The sequence below is a fragment of the Podarcis bocagei genome, assembly GCF_964188305.1.
Source record: "Podarcis bocagei genome assembly, chromosome: 5".
Classification (NCBI taxonomy): Eukaryota; Metazoa; Chordata; class Lepidosauria; order Squamata; family Lacertidae; genus Podarcis; species Podarcis bocagei.
In genome coordinates, this window is record NC_138129.1 from 84,344,536 (window position 1) to 84,362,554 (window position 18,019).

Below are 18,019 nucleotides of genomic sequence, written 5' to 3' on the forward strand. Positions count from 1 at the left end.
AATGACAAACCTAGACAGCATCTCAAAAAGCAGAGACATCACCTTGCCAACAAAGGTCCGTATAGTTAAAGCTATGGTTTTCCCAGTAGTGATGTATGGAAGTGAGAGCTGGACCATAAAGAAGGCTGATCGCCAAAGAATTGATGCGTTTGAATTATGGTGCTGGAGGAGACTCTTGAGAGTCCCATGGACTGCAAGAAGATCAAACCTCTCAATTCTGAAGGAAATCAGCCCTGAGTGCTCACTGGAAGGACAGATTGTGAAGCTGAGACTCCCATACTTTGCCACCTCATGAGAAGAGAAGACTCCCTGGAAAAGACCCTGATGTTGGGAAAGATGGAGGGCACAAGGAGAAGGGGACGACAGAGGACGAGATGGTTGGATAGTGTTGTCGAAGCTACCAGCATGAGTTTGACCAAACTGCAGGAGGCAGTGGAAGACAGGAGTGCCTGGCATGCTCTGGTCCATGGGGTCATGAAGAGTCGGACACAACTAAACGACTAAACAACAACAACAATGGATGAAGAATTTGTGGGGAACCTACAGGTGTTTCTGAACTCCCAACTCCAACTCCCAGAATGGCCAAGGGTGATGGGAGCTGTAGTCCAGCAACATCTGGCAGGCCACAGGTTCCCTATCCCTGCTATGCTTACATGCAGAACAGCTGAAGAGGACTTTGGCTGTGAGCTCTGTTGCTTCATCAGACTTAGATGAGCAGTAGGGACGTTTTCAGATACATCACCATCACCAAATGTCTATGCCTGCCTTCTGCAAGTTTCATTTACTAGCAAACACACAGAGAGAGACGCATACAAGCAAACAAATATTGCATCCTCGAAAATGAGCTCTTTTGAATTTCCTCCTAAAAGGAAACCAGGGTTTTAATTTTATTTTTAAAATTTGTGTCACACTGTCACATTTCTAGCAGGCAGGAACGTGGCTTTTAAATGCAGATGTTGTATGTTCAGATTCATGCGGGCTTATTAGCAGAATAAGACAAACCTACGCAACAAAGCTTTCTGCCAACGGAGAACCCCCAACGCAATGATGAAGAGCTTTGAAAGGCTTGCTTGTTATTACATTCAGAAGAAACTGGTACATGTATTATTAATTCATATTATGATAGTGCCTCTAGGATTCTAACTAGGATAAGATCTAACGCTTTGACAAAATATTTGTGACTCCCCGTGGAATGAGAAATTAGAGAAAAGCAGAGAACTATTTTAATTGACCTTTTAGAAGTTTCACCATACTCACCTACCTCAGAGGGTTGTTGTAAGGGTTGCGGAAAAGAATTGTGTTCCAAAATTAGAGGCGATGGTAGAGTAGAGGTGTTGTGTTGCATGTCCTCCAGGAAATCTCTTTTGGAGTCTAAAAGTGGAAAGGGGGAACAGAAGTAAAAATGGAAAGATCATAAGAGGAGGCCATTCTAGTTCAACATTCTTTTCTCACAATGACTGTCGGATGTCTATGGCTAACCAGCCAAGTGCCCCTATTTTCCAGGGACAGTCCTGGGTTTACAGAAGCCATCCTGGTTTCTGACTGGAACCTGGAATGCCCCACTTTTCCTTAGGATGTCCCTATTTTCATCAGAGAAATGTTGGAGGGTATGGAGTTATGTGACACCCCCCCCCCGAGCCAAAGAGATATACCTGAAGTCCAGTATACCTGAAGGAGCGTCTCCACCCCCATCGTTCTACCTGGACACTGAGGTCCAGCGCCGAGGGCCTTCTGGCGGTTCCCTCATTGCGAGAAGCAAAGCTACAGGGAACCAGGCAGAGGGCCTTCTCAGTAGTGGCGCCCGCCCTGTGGAACGCCCTTCCAGCAGATGTCAAAGCGATAAACAACTACCTGACATTCAGAAGACATCTTAAGGCAGCCCTGTTCAGGGAAGTTTTTAACGTGTGATATTTTACTTTATTTTTGGTTTCTATGGAAGCCGCCCAGAGTGGCTGGGGAGGCCCAGCCAGATGGGCAGGGTATAAATAATAAATTATTATTATTATTATTATTATTATTATTATTATTATTATTATTATTATTTTCATTATTATTATTATTATTATTATTATTATTATTATTATTATTATTATTATTAAGCATTTGAAGGCAGCCCTGTATAGGGAAGTTTTTTTAAGGTGTAATGTTTTATTATATTTTTATACATGTTGGAAGCCACCCAGAGTGGCTGGGGAAAGCCAACGGATACAAGAATGGATACAAAAACTTATGGAATATGCAGAAATGGTGAAACTTACCAGAGGAATAAGAAATCAAGATAACAAACTTTTTATAAAAGAATGGAAATGGTTTATTGAATGTTTACAGATAAATTGCAACCAGATTAAAACATTGGGAGGATTATTGTAATAACCTGCAGTTTCATAAGAGTATATATTTAAAGTAGATAATTAAATGACCAAATTCAATGAATTTGGATATGCAGAAGATATTAAAAAATAAATTTAAGGTACTGAAAGAGGGGGAAGGAAGTCAAGCTTTGAAATGTTAAAATGATTGTAAAATTAATGAAATGTATAGACCTGAATAGTGTAAAAATAAAAAGCCAATCAGATGGGTGGGTATAAATAATAAAACATCATCATCATCATCATCATCATCATTATTATTATTATTATTATTATTATTATTATTATTATTATTATTTAGGACGTCCCTATTTTCATCATAGAAATGTTGGAGTGTGTGACACCCACAAGTTCTAATAATATGAGAAAGAGAGATCAGGGCAGGAATCTTTTCTCTATCCATCTTCTCTGCACCATATGTAAGGTCCATGTCTCCTGTTAGTCACATTTTCTTTAAACTAAAAAAAACCCAATTACCCCCACCTTTCCTCTTGTGGGAGTTGTTCCACCCCCCCCGGTCATTTTTTTGCCCTTTCCCAAACCTCTCCCAGCTCTACAATATCATTTTTAGGGACTGTGCACAGTATTCCAGTTGTGGTTGCACCAGGAAAACGGGTGGCGCTGTCGTCTAAACACTGAGCTTCTTGGGCTTCCCAGTCGGAAGGTTGGCGGTTCGAATCCCCATGACGGGGTGAGCTCCCGTTGCTCTGTCCCAGCTTCTGCCAACCTAGTGGTTTGAAAGCATACCAGTGTGAGTAGATAAACAGATACTGCTGCAGCGGGAAGGTAAACAGCGTTTCCATGCACTCTGGTTTCCGTCACAGTGTTCTGTTGCTCCAGAAGCAGTTTAGTCCTGCTGGCCACATGACCCAGAAAGTTGTCTGTGGACAAACGCCAGCTCCCTCGGCCTGAAAGCAGAGATGAGCCCCACATCCCATAACCACCTTTGACTAAACTTAAACATCCAGGGGTTCTTTACCTTTACCATTACCTGTGGTTGTACCATAGATTTGTATTATTTATTCATTTAAATATTAAATCTGGGGGTTTTTAATTAAAAATCTTATCAATTAATTTTTCACACAAAAAAATTACATATTTCAACATAAACCATAAGTTACTTTATTAATTGACTTCCTCCCATTCCATGGTTTCCATATTTACCCTTAAATGCTGCATATTCAATACATCCAAGTTAACCTATTTATCTTAATAATTCACTGTTCACATCTTACAAATCCTACTGGAAACGATGCCTTATGAGGAACGGCTAAGGGAGCTGGGCATGTTTAGGCTGGAGAAGAGGAGGTTAAGGGGTGATATGATAGCCATGTTCAAATATATAAAAGGATGTCACATAGAGAAGGGAGAAAGGTTGTTTTCTGCTGCTCCAGAGAAGTGGACACGGAGCAATGGATCCAAACTACAAGAAAGAAGATTCCACCTAAACATTAGGAAGAACTTCCTGACAGTAAGAGCTGTTCGACAGTGGAATTTGCTGCCAAGGAGTGTGGTGGAGTCTCCTACTTTGGAGGTCTTTAAGCAGAGGCTTGACAACCATATGTCAGGAGTGCTCTGATGGTGTTTCCTGCTTGGCCGGGGGTTGGACTCGATGGCCCTTGTGGTCTCTTCCAACTCTATGATTCTATGATTCTATACTTGCCTTTTCATCTCGCTAGAGCAGTTCTTTCAATACTCAATGACAAGTTTCCAGTCCTCAGTGAATTTTCTGTCGTTTTGGTATCTGACCTTTGCTGTTAATCTTGCCAGTTCCATACTCCATCTTTTTCAAAAGCCAATCTTCCTTTGTTGGAACTTCACCTTCTTTCCATCTTTGGGCATACAGTGGGACCTCTGGTTATGAACATAATCCGTTCCGGAGGTCCATTTGTAACCCAAAACTGCTCGTAACATGAGGTGCGCTTTCGCTAATGGCTCCTCCCGCTGCTGCCGTGCTGCCGGCGCACGACTTCTGCTCGTATCCTGGGGCAAAGTTCCCAACAAGGGGCATTTACTTCCGGGTTAGTGGATCTCGTAACCCGCAGCGTTCACAAGGAGGACGGTTCATAACACAAGGTTCCACTGTACAATATTCATGCTGCTGTCGTTGTATAAATATATAAGTTAAGCAGCTCTTTTGGAACATTGTTAGCTAAATTCCTAAAAGAAAAGCTCCAGTTTCTTGGGAATCATCAACTTAAACATCTTTTTAATCTCATTATATATTGTTTCCCAACAGCCTTTAGCTTTTTTGCAAGCCCACCACATTTTACACTTCCAACACATACTTGACTTAGTTTCATACATTTTGGCTAACCTATTTGGTGTTAAATACCATCTATAAATCATCTTCGTATAGCTTCCTTTCAAAGTACAACAAGCAGTAAATCTTAGATTACTCTTCCACAACTTCTCCCATGAAGACAGTTCTATATTATATCCCACATCTCTTGCCCAGTGGATCATTGTCACTTTCACTCAATTATATATTAAATTTGTAGGTCTCAGGGTGGTTCACGACACAAGGAATGGCATGTGATGTAATTAATAGGAAGTGTGATGTAATTAATAAAAAAAATTATTTTCAGTTCCTTCCTAATGACCTCTAGCATGGAATTCACCTTTTTCACAGCTGATGCATATCACATCAGCAACTTAATTGCATTCATAGTGCCTATCCCAAGGACAGTATAGAACTGAAGGGTGATATTGGCTCAGTCAATAGAATCACACTCTTAATCTTAGGGTTGTGGGTTTGAGCCCCGTGCTGGGCAAAAGATTTCTGCAATTCAGAGAGTTGGACTAGATGAGCCTCGTAGTCACTTCCAACTTTACAATTCTATGATTGTATCTTTGCTGCTTCCCATGTAGGTAACTGTATGTGAGAGATCCGTTAACATCAGGCTTGCTGTTTGTTGAGGGAATAGTCAGTCTGTGAGAAGTCTGAGAATATTTTTCACTCTATAAGACGCACCAGACCACAAGACGCACCGAGTTTTTGGAGGAGGAAAACAAGAAAAAAAATATTCTGAATCTCAGAAGCCAGAACAGCAAGAGGGATCGCTGCGCAGTGAAAGCAGCAATCCCTCTTGCTGTTCTGGCTTCTGGGATAGCTGCGCAGCCTACATTCGCTCCATAAGACGCACACACATTTCCCCTTATTTTTTAGTAGGGAAAAAGTGAGTCTTATCGAGCAAAAAATATGCTACTGAATCAGTCTTCACTCACAATACTTGAGAATCCCTTCAGTGTGAAAACACGGTGATGCAATTTTTCTGATGAGTTCTGTTATTTTGTCGGTCAGCCTCTGCTTGGGTCCAGGAAGGCAAAGAAGTCGCTTACATGTTGTGCTAGCAATGTCCCAGACATGGCGAACGTTGATAGTAAATGTGAATTTTGTGCATGCTTGAAAACAGATAAATGTTTCCAGACTTTTCATAAATACGCTTATGAAACATGGCAGTCCCATTTGGAAGACCGTCAAAATTTAACAGGGCCTCTTTAAAGTTTGGGTATTTTGGTATAGTTTACCTGGGATTGCTATCCTCCTAAATTAGATGTCAACATTCATTTAAATTGCTGATTACCAGGAAAAGTTGGGCCAAGTTTTCATTAAGAAATCTACCCGTCTCGCTGCTTAGACTGGCTCTCTTTCGCATTCAGACAGAGGCCCAGTTTTTAAGGGGATCTCATCTGGATCACAAAGACATTCATGTACTGTGAAATACACAAAATCGTGCTTTGATTCTGTCCTGTCTTGTCCCTGTCTGGGTAAGTTTTCTGAAGCTGACAGAGCCTTTACAATTTAATTGGTGTTGACACCTTTTGAAGCAATGCCTCCAGGCACTAGGAGTCATTGTCTACTTGTTCCTGTTTGTCTCTGGTTACCTTCAGTTGGCTACTTCGCAGCCTGTGATGCTGCGTTGGCCCCTGCACTTTTCATTCATGTACGTACTTGTTCTGGGCCCTCTTACAAGAACCCTTGTTAAATGCCCAGCAGGCAGTATTGAATAGAGATTTTCATTATCTGAGATTTTTCAAGGCCTCTAGCAACAACAGAAAATGCACTGGAAAATACAAGAAAATGGGGGAGAGAGACACATCCTAGCTGCAGTCATTGTTGAGGCAGCCTAGGATATACACTAGAGCCCACTGCGTTTGTTATGGCTGCTAAAGTACAATTTGGTTCTTCTAATTTAGGAATGGATAAATCAACCTGTTTCTCCTCTGTGCATGTGTTCACTCCTAAGTCTGCTGCACCACAGTTTCACGTTAATCTGCAGATACAAAATTAGCATGACAAGGTGAAGTATTAACCTTCCTCTTTGTAGGGATGTGCATAGATGTTAGGAGAGGATATATTTCTTAGATAGTAGCCTTCCTTCCTCATGTTTGTGAGTTCAGCATAGTGCATCCCTTTGCAAGCTTAAAAGTGAAGCTTAGATAACCCAGGCCCTCTAAGTGTCCCTATCTTCCAGGGACGACCCAGTTTCTGATTTGATCCTGGAATGTCCCGCTTTTCCTTGTTTTCATTGGAGAAATATTGGAATGTATGGAGTTCTCTAAAACATTTTTTAATGTTTTGCTATGTTTTTCTATATGTTGGAAGCTGCTCAGAGTGGCTGGGGCAACCCAGTAAGATGTAATAATAATAATAATAATTTTATTGTTTATATCCTGCCCATTTTCCCCAGCCACTCTGAGTGGCTCACAGCATACAGTGGTGCCCCGCAAGACGAATGCCTCGCAAGACGGAAAACCTGCTAGACGAAAGGGTTTTCCGTTTTTGAGCTGCTTCGCAAGACGATTTTCCCTATGGGCTTGCTTTGCAAGACGAAAACATCTTGCAAGTGTTCCAATTTTTTTTCACTCCCCCCCCTTTTTCTAAGCCGCTAAGCCGCTAATAGCCTTTTAGCCGCTAATCCGCTAAGCCTTTAATAGCCGCTAAGCCTTTAATAGCCGCTAAGCCTTTGATAGCCGCTAAACCGCTAATAGCGCTAATCCGCTAATAGGGTTGCGTCGCAAGACAAAAAACCGCTAGACGAAGAGACTCGCGGAACGGATTAATTTTGTCTTGCGAGGCACCACTGTATATCAGAATGTACTAAAACATCAAACATTAAAAACTTCACAATACAGGGCTGCCTTCAGACGTCTTCTAAAAGTCAGATAGTTGATTGTTTCCTTGATATCTGAAGGGAGGGTATTCCACAGGGAGGGTGCCACTACCGAGAAGGCCCTCTACCTGATTCCCTGTAACCTCACTTCTCGCAGTGAGGGGACCAGCAGTAGACCCTCAGAGCTGGACCTCAGTGTCCAGGCTGAACAATGGGGGTGGAGACGCTCCTTCAGGTATACTGGGCTGAGGTTGTTTAGGGCTTCAAAGGTCAACACCGACACTTTGAACAATCACACAAACAATCTTGTAAAAAGTAAAAAAAAATAACATTTGCTCACTCAGAACACTTGTTGAGGAGTAGCAGATAACAGCAGCTTTGTTCAGGCAGGCTTAAAATGGCAACGCAGCTACAAAGACATGCTTAAGTTTTGCTTAAGGTGGTGTCTGAGCAATAGAGCTCCAGCATGCAGATGTTCTTACATTTCTGGCTTGGTGCTGAGATGAAGAATGAAGAGAAGAAAGAGAAGTGCTGGGCCAGGTGAGGAGATTATATATGGCTATGCCCTCCCCCTGTCGGTGCACAGCGCACAGTTTGGGGAAGTAGGCTGTATGCTGAAGACCCTTCTAAACTGGTAAGTAATCAGCAAATGTTTCAGAATGCATTGAATATCCAGGTATTTACTGAGGAGAATTGGGGGGGGGGGTATGGTCAGCTGTCCACCACACATAGAAAGGCGGTCTCTGCTAACACAGGCAACCTGCAATATTGTTTCAGCTCCTTTTGTACTATGGATGGGATTCAATTAATGAGTCCCACGAGCTCATGTAAGGATTTCCACTAATGCAGGCTTCCTCAGCCTTGGCCCTCCAGATGTTTTTGGCCTACAACTCCCATGATGCCTAGCTAGCAGGACCAGTGGTCAGGGATGATGGGAATTGTAGTCTCAAAACATCTGGAGGGCCAAGGTTGAGGAAGCCTGCACTAACGCAATGCGGCTTCCCTCCCTCTCCTTCTAACTGCCTCGGGGGGGGGGGGAGTAGAGAACAGGAGAACCCCAAAAAGCATGTTAGGGGAAGGCAGTGCCAAGCAGAAATGCTTGCACTGATGAAATGATGACCATAACACTATGTTGAATTCTGGGGTGTATGGGGTGTTGGGAAGGTGTAGTAACTCTGGTGGGGGACATGTTATGCTGCTCCTGGGGTGGTTTGTCCACCTTTGGTCCCCACCCTGCACCCAGTTCTCACATGTGGCTCCTACAAGCTTTCAGCATGTGACAGCGGCCGCACCCCTGGAATGGCTTTGACTGGCCAGCTAAACCAGGTGAGGGTAGTCGATAGGTCTCAACCCCTCAGTGAGTTAGGGACTTTGCCTGCATGTGAAGACAGGCTCTGGTGGGTTGAGCAGACGGGTCTAATGGTGGGATCCAGTGGTCAAGAAGGCGGTTTCTGCACAAGCTGTGGAGGAAAGTGAGGAGCAGGTGAGGCTCATCAATCTGGGAAGGCAGCCCTTCTAGGAGAAGGAAAACTCTGCTCCTAAACCTCCACTGCTTTGCAGGACATCTTCAGGAGAAGAAAAGGCTAAGGCTACACAAAACTGGAGTGGAATCCCTAAGACAGTTGGATAGTGGCTTGTACGCCTCCTTCTGGAAACTCCTGCAGCTAATCTGGTGCCAATATATTGCTCTGCCTTCCTTTGAACCACATCAGTGAGGCCATGAACCAGGTCTTGTCGTCTGGGCAGCTCAGGACCTCCATACACGCTGCCCAGGCTTGCATTCCGGAGAGGTCACTTCATTGCTGCTAACTCAGTGGTTTGACTTCACCCTCAGAGGAGCACTCCATTGTCTCTGGAGACAGACAGATGCCAACAATATTTAATTCTTCCCCTATGAAAATAAGTGCCGTATTTTTCGCTCCATAGGGCGCACCGGACCATAGGGCGCACCTAGTTTTTAGGGGGGGAATCAAGAAAAAAAATCTTATTTCCCCCCCCCCCCAGCCACAAAGAGCAGCATACAGGCTGCGCAACCTCTCCCTTCCAGAGGGGCTGCGCGGGGCTATGGCACAAGCCAAGGCAGCGAGCGGGATGGATCCCTCTCACTGTTTTGGCTTCCTCTTTAGCCCTGTGCAGCCTCTCCCTGCCAGAGGGGCTGTGCACGGCTATCCCTGAAGCCTGGAGAGCGAGAGGGGTCAGTGCGCACCGACGCCACTCGCTCTCCAGGCTTCAGCGAAAGCAACTCGAAGCCTCCGGAGCACGGAGGGAGCGCTCCCTCTGCGCTTCGGAGGCTTAGCATTGCTATCGCTGAAGCCAAGGAGCCTGCACTCGCTCCATAGGACGCACACACATTTCCCCTCAATTTTTGGAGGGGAAAAGGTGCGTCCTATAGAGCGAAAAATACAGTATGTATAAAGGCTTCCAGGCCCATCACTATACTTAAAAAATAAATAAATAGTTAGCTGGCTAGCTAGCTACGGCAGTGAGTAGGCCTGTGGTGGTGTCTGTGAAGTGACTTGTTTCCTTGGATCGATTACCGGCATTGACGCTGCATTGTTTTGAAGCCAGTCTCCTTTGATGAATGGTACCTCAGCAGTGCTAGAGAGAGCAAATGGTAGATAGAGCTGAACAGCGCAGAGGTGGCTGCATGCGTGTCTCGCTAGTTGCTTGATAAATCAGCCGGCCCCAGAGAGAGACTCCAGAGTGTGGAAAGCAGGGAGGGGGGAGTTGGAATGTTTTCATCTTTCTCTTTTACGGCGTTCCTTGCTCCATTTATATTTGTCATTTTAGAGACTGAGCTTTATTACAAACTATTAGCCCAAGGCAAAGGACCAGGGAACTGAGACTTCACAGTGTGACTGAAGCCGGCAAAAGCGAGAACGCGCGAAACAACAAGCGTCATTGTGGCTTGTTGTCGAAGGAGTTGCAGTTTGGCTTTTGGTTCAGGGGGACGGTGGTCTTGATGTCGCTAAGAGAGACCATCAGCTCCAAATGTGTCTGCAGAGAAGTCACAGAACTGAACGCGACACAGAAATGTTATTTTACTTTTGTGGGATGGAGGGGGCAGGATGGAGAGAAGCCACCACCGCCACCTTTACAAGTACTGATTTTTATATTGCAGTGGCTATTCAAACTTGACCCTGGTGGATAGTGCTCAAATAGCATCCTTTCTCCCAATCTGTCCAGCGGAATAGAACCCAGTGGCGTAGCATGGGTTGTCAGCACCCGGGGCAAGGCAAGTAATTTGTGCCCCCTAACCCGGGGCAAGGCAAGTAATTTGCGCCCCCTAACCCGGGGCAAGGCAAGTAATTTGCGCCCCCTAACCCCTAACCTGCCGCCGCTGCCAGCTTCTTCTTGCTGCTGCCTGGCCTGGTCTGGTGTGGTTCTCTCCCGCGCTCAGCGCTGCACTGGGCGGCCGCTGCACTGTCCCTCCCCCAGATAGTCCCTCTCTCTCTCTCTGCACCACACGCCTGGCCCCCCCCCCCTCTACAGTGGGCGGCGACCCGGCGGCTCAGATCGGATTCGCACAGCCAGCACTGCAGTGAGAGAGAGTGAGTGAGCCAAGTAGGGGCAGAGAGCTGAGAGTGCGAGCGCGCCCCCCCCAGATGTTGCGCCCGGTGCGGGTGCCCCCCCCTGCACCCCCCACGCTACGCCACTGATAGAACCCCCTTGCACCCTTTGCCATCTTCTGCGGCTCCAATCAGCGCCTGCTAACACAGTCATGGCTTTGGTTGCCCACACCGTTGTCCTATCAGTGTTTTTCTTTACAGTGGTACCTCGGGTTACATACGCTTCAGGTTACATACGCTTCAGGTTACAGACTCCGCTAACCCAGAAATAGTACCTCAGGTTAAGTACTTTGCTTCAGGATGAGAACAGAATCCGGAGGCACGGCGGCAGCAGGAGGCCCCATTAGCTAAAGTGGTGCTTCAGGTTAAGAACAAGTTTCAGGTTAAGAACGGACCTCCAGAACGAATTATGTACTTAACCTGAGGTACCACTGTAGATAAATAGGTACTTCTGTGGCGGGAAGGTAAATGGTGTTTCCGTAAGCTGCTCTGGTTCGTCAGAAGCGGCTTAGTCATGCTGGCCACATGACCCGGAAGCTGTATGCTGGCTCCCTCGGCTAGTAAAGTGAGATGAGCGCCACAACCCCAGAGTTGTCCGCGACTGGACCTAACAGTCAGGGGTCCCTTTACCTTTTTATACTGCTTGATGCCAAGACAGGCTTCAGTTTGCTACAATGCACTCTAGAGAGGGCCACCATGGAAAAGTCTTAAAGAGCTTCAGTTGGACCAGAATGAGACTGCAAAGATGTTAGATCCATGGCTCCATATTACACCAGTGGCTTCTGGGTACAATTTAAATCCCTAAATGACTTGGATAAAGCATACCTAATGGACCTACCTACTTGCTCCCTAAGACTAAAGAGAAGGCTCTTCTCCGTTTCTGATCAAAGAGGAAGGCACAGTTCCTGGTGTGGAGAGATGTGGCCTTCGTGGTGGTTGTACTAATATTGGGGAATGTTTTGCCTTGCGAGGCTTCAGATACCATCCACTGATTAGTGTTGTTGTTGTTTAGTCATTTAGTCGTGTCCAACTTTTCGTGACCCCATGGACCAGAGCACGCCAGGCACTCCTGTCTTCCACAGCCTCCCACAGTTTGGTCAAACTCATGCTGGTAGCTTCGAGAACACTCTCCAACCATCTCGCCCTCTGTCGTCCTCTTCTCCTTGTGCCCTCCATCTTTCCCAACATCAGGGTCTTTTCCAGGGAGTCTTCTCTTTGTTGGAAAACTTGCCCCCTCGGGAGAGGTTGGCCCCTCTCCCAGGCTCCCGGGGCTTGTTTGCCGGTGATCTACTCTGGCTGGCATCCTCGCAGTCCAGGGAGATCTTGATAGGCGACATCTCCCTGTGTGGAAGATGCACACCCCCTTCCCCCTATCATACCAGCAGGAGAAAGAAGAAAGTCAGAAAGTCTACATCTCTAGTTTATTTCTGTCTGTACATCTGTACAAAAACATGTCCGTTCAGTTCAGTCTCCTCCAAGCAACTGACTGAGACTTCCTTCACAAAAGCAACAGGAAGGTCTCAAATTACACTAAGAACAAATCCCTGTGAATCGCCCTGTGAACTCCCTGGAACATCCTATCCCACGGTCAGGGCCATCATGTGATGTAAACACCGAGCTGCCAGTTTGCAGCTGCGTAGTTCTCATATCCCAACACTCTTCTCATGAGGTGGCCAAAGTATTGGAGCCTCAGCTTCAGGATCTGTCCTTCCAGTGAGCACTCAGGGCTGATTTCCTTCAGAATGGATAGGTTTGATCTTCTTGCAGTCCATGGGACTCTCAAGAGTCTCCTCCAGCACCATCATTCAAAAGCATCAATTCTTTGGCGATCAGCCTTCTTTATGGTCCAGCTCTCAGTGAAGACATTTTTATTTAGCAGATTGTTTTTCAGCTGGAACTTATTGGAACTCAGTTCCAGTGCCTGGGTGCCATTGCCATTGCCATTCATGGTGGGTTCCAGCACCTCTTTTTCTAGAAAAATAGTACTGGCTCCATATGAAGTGTGATGTAACTCACCCATATTAAAGGATGCTAGTTAGTGAACCATGAGGAGAATACAGGGAGACGGGAAGGTTCTCCCTTTCTAGAGCTTAGCATTAAAGTCTGAAGGACCTCTCAAGGGATGCTTAACAACCCAACCACTTTGCAGAGATCCCAGTCACTCCTTTCCATTGCCTCTTATGTTCTTCTCCTGCCCTGCTCAGTCTGTAACCAATGGGCATTTTTAATCCTCATTGGGCTGGGGTTTGTTTGTTTGTTTGGTCCACCCATCCACGGTCTTGCCCCCTAAATATTGTGTGCACTTTTGCAAACCTTGGGCTTCGAAGCCTGCTGGTACCTCTTTCTTCAGGGTGGGTGCTTCTGTTTTGGCCACATGAGCATCAACAATGAAAACAGAGGGGGTGACAATATGGAATATTAAGAAGCTTTCTCATGCCATGTAAGCTACAGGGAACCAGGCAGAGGGCCTTCTCGGTAGTGGCGCCCGCCCTGTGGAATGCCCTCCCATCAGATGTCAAAGCGATAAATAACTACCTGACATTCAGAAGACATCTTAAGGCAGCCCTGTTTAGGGAAGTTTTTAATGTGTGATATTTTAGTGTATTTTTGGTTTCTATGGAAGCCGCCCAGAGTGGCTGGGGAAACCCAGCCAGATGGGGTACAAAAAATTATTATTATTATTATTATTATTATTATTATTATTATTATTATTATTATTATTGCTTTCCACCCTCTGGGTTACAATTCTAATTTACCATTTCAGACTCTTTTTTTAGCACTCATGAATTGCCCTGTTTTTTAAGCAATGTCTCGTCATTATCTTTCCCAGTGGCTAAGAGCAGTATTTTTAATTGACATTATTGCCTGGAAAACCTTCGTCAAAACTTCCCCAGTCATGTGGCAAAGAACATTTCCAGCAAACTAGATTTACCACAGGGATTTCTTTCCATTCTGTGCACAGTCTTGGGAAAGATGGACTAAAATACACACTCGATATATTGGTCACTCACACTACAAATCTATTTCCTGAGCATCTCGGGGAGAGTTCACAAGTTACCCTTATCATATGATAATTTGATTGCCCCAAGGTGTGAAGCTTTTCTTATCACCTCGGAGAAGTGTTGGGAGGCATGCTAGGAAGTGATGTGTTTGCTATAACTTGAGATAATTGTGTGAGATGACTTAATTTAAAGTTGCTAGGCAAGTGGCTAGGCCTCATGTCTGAAAACTTGCAGGCACTTTCTGAAAAGGAAGAATAAGACCTGGGCCACTTCCTTCTCTTCCTTGGCCTCTAACATTGTTCACCTGCATTTTCTTTCAGGGCTATCACTTATCTTCGGTTGGAACAATGCAGTCATTATTAATAGTAATAATTCAAACCCTCCAAGTGTCCCTATTTTCCTAGGGCAGTCACGGATTTACAGAAGCCACCCCAGCTCCTGATTTGATCATGAAATGTTCCACTTTTCCATAGGACATCCCTATTTTCATTGGAGAAATGTGGGAAGGTATGGGATTGATAATTTACTGATACTGCAGACCAACAGCAGAGTTAAGCAGTTTAGCCTTTTCTACAAGGCCATAAGAACTCCCCCTGCTGGATAAAACTACAGTCATACCTCGGGTTGAAGTAGCTTCAGGTTAAGTATTTTCAGGTTGCGCTGGGTGGCGACCTGGAAGTAATGGAGCTCATTACTTCAGGGTTTTGCCGCTCGCGCATGCGCAGACGCTCAAAATGACATCACGCGCATGCGCGGAAGCGGCAAATTGCGACCAGCGCACATGCAGATGCGCAGTCGCGGGTTACACTCTACTCAGGATGCGAACCAAGCTCCGGAACAGCTCCCGTTCGCATCCAGAGGTACCACTGTATAGGACTGCGAGACTGCACCATGTTTGGGAAAAGACTCCTCAACGAGAGTGAGGAAAAAAAGATATAAAGATAGACTAAAGATATAGACTAAAAATATAAGTAGGGAGTCCCATTAATGATCTACACAATGCTTTTTTCCGGGGGGAGGGGACGTAGGGGTACGCATACCCCTAAACATTTTGTGAATCTAAGTTTGGCCTCATTGAGGGGCAGTATTTCAATATGAGTAGGAAAATGAGAGTACCTGTAGACATGTTTTTAAAGAAAAAAAGCACTGGATCTACATAAATTCTCTGCACTGTGTTACCATATAGTTTTACAAATTGCTAAGGAGGACATGGGGGACGCGGGTGGCGCTGTGGGTTAAACGACAGAGCCTAGGACTTGCCAATCAGAAGGTCGGCAGTTCAAATCCCCACGACGGGGCGAGCTCCCGTTGCTCAGTCCCTGCTCCTGCCAACCTAGCAGTTCGAAAGCACGTCAAAGTGCAAGTAGATAAATAGGTACTGCTCCGGTGGAAAGGTAAACAGCGTTTCCGTATGCTGCTCTGGTTCACCAGAAGCAGCTTAGTCATGCTGGCCACATGACCCGGAAGATGAGCAAGATGAGCACCGCAACCCCAGAGTCGGCCATGACTGGACCTAATGGTCAGGGGTCCCTTTACCTTTACCTTTAAGGAATATATACGTGCCCTTACCAAGCCAAAACAATCAAAAGAGTCTCAGCAGGCTTCAGCGGTCACAATTCAGGGGTACAAACTTTCTCCAAATATTTTTTCTGGATTCCCCCCCCCTTTTTTTTTTTTAGGTTGGATACAACTGTGCCCCTATGTTATTAAGGGTGAGTCAACTAAAGGGCATCCTGCCATTATAATGAAAAAAAAGTGGGAGGGGAGGTAGGTTTAATGGCTTGTAGTCTGAAAATGATTCAGTGGACTGATTTGAAACTTGGCTGTGTTGGAGAGGTAAGTTTGAGGATGATCCATGCCGAATTTGGGGAAGAAATTACTTATTTCCAAGGAGGTAATTGCATGATGAGTGACTCTCGGAAAATGACAAGTGGTGTGTTTTTCTTCTTCCACAGACTTTGCTGGGCCGATTCGTGGTTTCGTTCTATTCTGTTTGTACTGTGTCTTTGGGGAAATTCCTTTGTGTGTTAGGTCAAGACGAACATTGAGTATGTGCCGTTTACCTGCAAATTGTATAGATTTTATTTTTAAAAAGGCATTTTTGTGGTCAGCGTTAATCAAGGAAAGTTCATAAGGGTGTCCCTCACACATGAATCTGTTGCAAGAGAAAGTTATATTCGTGGCAAATGGATAAATTGGATATTGAGTGAGCAACAGGCAGAGGGAGCCAGTTGGACTATGACAGAGTGAACAGACGTCTGGAATTTAGCTCCTGTCCTTTGCCATCCAGCTCCAAGGTAGTGATGAACTTGGAACTAACCATAGGATAGCATCCCATATCAATACTGCCTAAATAACACATCTGCTAAGGGCATGGTCCTTAGAGCTACAATTCCCTGCCATTTTGGAGTTTGTAAACATGGCTGAACCCAGAACCGCCAAGGGTGCAGACCTCTAAGGGGCGCAGTACCGACCTTTGAGGAGCACAGTTTTATACAGATTAGTTTTTTCTTATATCTTATAAGTTTCTGGTGATATTTTACTTGCATTTTATATTTCAAATGTAATTTCTCAAAGCTCAAACTTATAAAAACTCGCTTAAAAGTGTTGCCAAAGAGTCTAGTTGGCTTGGCAACACTATCAGATGAACACGCCCAAGTATCCTCTGACCTGGAGGAATTTGGGACAAAATTTGCAAAGGGAAAGGCACATAAAACGGGATTTTGATATGCCTGAAAGGGTAACTTTTAAGAGATTTGAAAGTTCACGAGATTATTCGAAATTATTTGTGTGCTAAAAAAATGTCCTTTTTGTATTTGAGAAAGACAATCAAAGATGGTTGTATTGCCTATTCTTGCCATTTGAAATAAATTTAGCAGTTTCAAGTTTCGTTGCTTACCATTTTTTCGACAAGACATCTGTCTTTGAAGAAGAAGAAGAGTTTGGATTTGATATCCCGCCTTTCACTCCCTTTAAGGAGTCTCAAAGCGGCTAACATTCTCCTTTCCCTTCCTCCCCCACAACAAACACTCTGTGAGGTGAGTGAGGCTGAGAGACTTCAAAGAAGTGTGACTGGCCCAAGGTCACCAAGCAGCTGCATGTGGAGGAGCGGAGACGTGAACCCGGTTCCCCAGATTACGGGACTACCGCTCTTAACCACTACACCACACTGGCTCCTTTGAAATTAGTAGTTTGAGGTTAGGATCAAGTAGTTAATAATAATAATAATAATAATAATAATAATAATAATAATAATAATAATTTTTTATTTATACCCCGCCCTCCCCAGCCAAGGCCGGGCTCAGAGCGGCTTACAAGCAATAATAAAAACAAGATGAGTGATTATAACTTAAAAACAAAAATAAAATACAACATTAAAATAATGGAACATTAAAATATTAAAATGGAGCCTCATTGCAGGAGAAGGAAAAGAAAAAAGAAAAAGGGGGCGGAGGGAATCAAATTGGCTCCAATCCAAAGGCCAGGCGGAACAACTCTGTCTTACAGGCCCTGCGGAAAGAGATCAGATCCTGCAGGGCCCTGGTCTCATGAGACAGAGCGTTCCACCAAGTTGGGGCCAGTGCTGAAAAGGCCCTGGCTCTGGTTGAAGCCAATCTAACTTCCTTAGGGCCTGGGACCACTAGGGTGTTGTTATTTATGGACCTTGAGGCTCTCCGTGGGGCATACCAGGCGAGGCGGTCCCGTAGGTACGAGGGTCCTAGGCCGTGAAGGGCTTTAAAGGTCAAAAGCAGCACCTTAAATCTGACCCTGTACTCCACCGGGAGCCAGTGCAGCTTGAAAAGCACTGGATGAATATGCTCCCATGGCAGAGACCCTGTGAGGAGCCTCGCTGCAGCATTCTGTACCCGCTGGAGTTTCTGGGACAGCTTCAAGGGCAGCCCCGCGTAGAGCGAGTTACAGTAGTCAAGCCTGGAGATGACTGTTGCATGGATCACTGTGGC